A 3,067-nucleotide genomic window follows, 5' to 3' on the forward strand; every position below is an offset into this window, starting at 1 on the left:
TTGTATCTGCAACTGTATTTGATAATGTTTTGAACTTTTGCAAGCAGAAGCTGCTCTTCATATTAGTGACAAACGATAACAGTAACAACAGCTTTTTGACAAGTTTAAATTTTCTTTAAAATACATTCAAAGTGTTTAAAAATAAACTACACAAATGAATTTATAGTGCAAATTAAAATATAGTTGTATCTGCAACTGTATTTGATAATGTTTAGAACTTTTAAAATACTGCATGGTAAAAACAGAAGCTGCACTGCATATTAGTGACAAACTTTGGTGTTTTTTGACGAGTTACTTTCATTTCTGCTTCTACTTTTCATTTAAAATAAATTTCCATTCTCAGCAGGTTTCTAAGTTTCTTCTTCTACATATTAAAAAAGTTGTTAAACATCAGAGTGGCGCACTACTGCTACTAGTGGTGAGAAAGTGTATTGCACCTTATTCAAAATCAGTGCGGTCCCACGGCCCTCTGCGGCCCAAATTTAAAAACTGTTGTTCTTTTGAGGCCCTCAAGGTGGCGCTCGCGGCCCATAATTGGGCTGCGGCCCATAGGTTAAGAATCGGCTAATGGACGCTGTAGACACTGAGGGGAGGAGCAAGAAGGGCACACACGTACAAACTGCCCTGAAGTTTAACACTGGTTGCAGGGAAAAAAATAGCCAAGACATGGATAATTTTTTTCATTCGCAACTTGAATACATGAACCCTGGTTTAATATTTTCTAACGGGGAAGAGCAGCAGGGAATGTTTAAAACTTTTTTTTTACTGCATAGATTTTTCAGCTGTCTAAGCTGCCCATCCTAAAGTCACTAATAAACCTCCATACTACCAGCGAGGAAGCCTTTGGTCAGACAGCAGCCTGGATGGTGCCGGGATGGGGTCCACTATCCTGCATGTTTTAGTTGTTTTCTGTCTCTTCAGGACATCTTCAGGTTCTGCAAAAGCTTATCCCTCATTTCTTGTTGCTTTTTTAAAAATCGCAGGTGTCGAACATAGAGAAATAACTAAAACAGTCAGGACAGTGAACCTTGAAGAGCAGTACTGTGTACCACTGACTTTGTAGGATAGAGCTTTAAGCATTTGTAGATGGGATAGAGAACTGTGTTTACACACTATGAGCTGTGGTGATGTTCCTAAACCCATGCAGCGATGTCTGCACCAGAATCAGAGGTGTTTTAATGCAGCAATGCCTCAGAAGAAAACAGAATACAAAAACCCAAGGCTGAGCAGAGGCGTTACACATGTGAGGACCTGACAAAGCAGGAGGGAACGTCTATCTGCTGGTAGGGTTTATTGGTGAGTGAGTGCAGCTGGGATAATTACAGAACAGCAGGTTTGTGAAAAGGCAAGACACAGTAAGTGAAGGAAACTACATATGAGCAGGTGGAACAGAAGTGAGAAGGGCATTTCTGCAGTCAATAAGTGGTTTCATGTTTTGTGGGAGAAGTTTGTCCAGAACATAACTGGTGACTTTTGTGGGCGTAGTTGGTTCAAGACATGATTGGTTGGACTGACTTTTTTGGGTGGGCTTTGAAGAACCTGGGAGAAGTTTTGGGGCTAGCTCAGTTGATACGGCCAGGAAGCACCTATATTTTTTAAATATAAATATTAATCTTAGTAATAGCTCAAGATAGGGTGGTGCTAGCTGAACAAAATTTGAACCACATCCAGTACAGACCAAAAGTTTGGACACACCTTCTCATTCAAAGAGTTTTGTTAAATTTATTTATTTTTCATGACAATGAAAATTGTACATTCACACTGAAGAGAATGCCAAGAGTGTGTGAAGCAGTAATCAAATCAAACGGTGGCTAGCTACTTTGAATAACCTAGAATATAATATATATTTTTAATTGTTTCACACTTGTAAATAATTCCACGTGTTAGCTCTGATGCCTTCAGTGTGAATTTACAATTTTCATAGTCATGAAAATAAAGAAAACTATTCGAATGAGAAGGTGTGTCCAAACTTTTGGTCTGTACTGTACATGTGAAGGAATGTGTAACGATCAGCCGAAACAGCCGTAACCCACCTGGAAAAAGATTGCCCTTTGTAATAATATCCATAAAATGAGGCTGGAAGGTATGTGAAGTCACTAAATTATGTTTACATGTTCACAATAATTTTTATTTGAGACATTTTTCTGTTTTAAACTATAAATAGACAGTTAATAAATAATATAGGCTACATGTTCACAATGATTCAACTGTTACCATGTGTTGCCCCTGTACCCCACAAGACAAGTCAATCTGAGCAGACACTTTTTTTGCCAAACTCAGTTGACGACCAATGTTCCACCAATCACAATTAGGACAAACTCAGCCCACAGAATGAAAAACGTTCACAGTGTACTGCAGAGACCACTAGTAGACAGAAGCAAAACTGCCAAACAGAGCAACACAGCTGAACAGAGAACATTGGCAAAAAGAACTCATACAAAAACTCACTGACACAAAGTGAAAACAAAGCTCTACAGAAAACAGAACATTACAAATCCTATTGACCCATCACCAGCTAATGTAATTCATTACAAAAATGTTTTTCCTGCTGTTTATATTTGCTTGTCAAGTTAAATATCTGAGAGCTTTTTTCTTCTTCTGATGCATCTGTATGCAGATTATACACAGAGTTGTAAAGTAACTAAATACAAATACTTTACTACTGTACTTAAGCAGAAAATTTGGTTATCTGTACTTTACTTGAGTAATTATTTTTCAGCATACTTTTTACTTTTACTCATTACATTTTTACACAATTATCTGTACTTTCTACTCACTACATTTTGTAAAAAGGTAAGAAGTAGAAAGTCGTTACTCCTATTTTATTCCAAGTTATTACTTAAAAAAACTATCCTGATAATTTGTGTCTCCTGGATAGAGGGAATTTAATTGTGGTTGGATGAGAAGTATAAATATATACCATTCTGACACCCTATTAACTTGTACACAACCCATCACAGCTGCACACTGTTAGAAAATATATTTTTTGGAGAAGTCACCTCCCAATAAATGTAATTTTGGAAAACTTAAACCGCTCATTTTTACTCAATACTTTTACTTTTAATAC

The 3,067-nt window shown here is 37.0% G+C and overlaps 1 protein-coding gene across 4 annotated transcripts in view; it reads left to right on the plus strand.

Annotated features, from left to right (window-relative positions):
• The window catches only part of slc4a5b (solute carrier family 4 member 5b), a 71,418-nt gene that overhangs the window by 27,372 nt on the left and 40,979 nt on the right, over window positions 1–3,067 (plus strand). The window lies entirely within an intron of this gene.

This window comes from Austrofundulus limnaeus, unplaced genomic scaffold, assembly GCF_001266775.1.
Source record: "Austrofundulus limnaeus strain Quisiro unplaced genomic scaffold, Austrofundulus_limnaeus-1.0 Scaffold258, whole genome shotgun sequence".
NCBI lineage: Eukaryota > Metazoa > Chordata > Actinopteri > Cyprinodontiformes > Rivulidae > Austrofundulus > Austrofundulus limnaeus.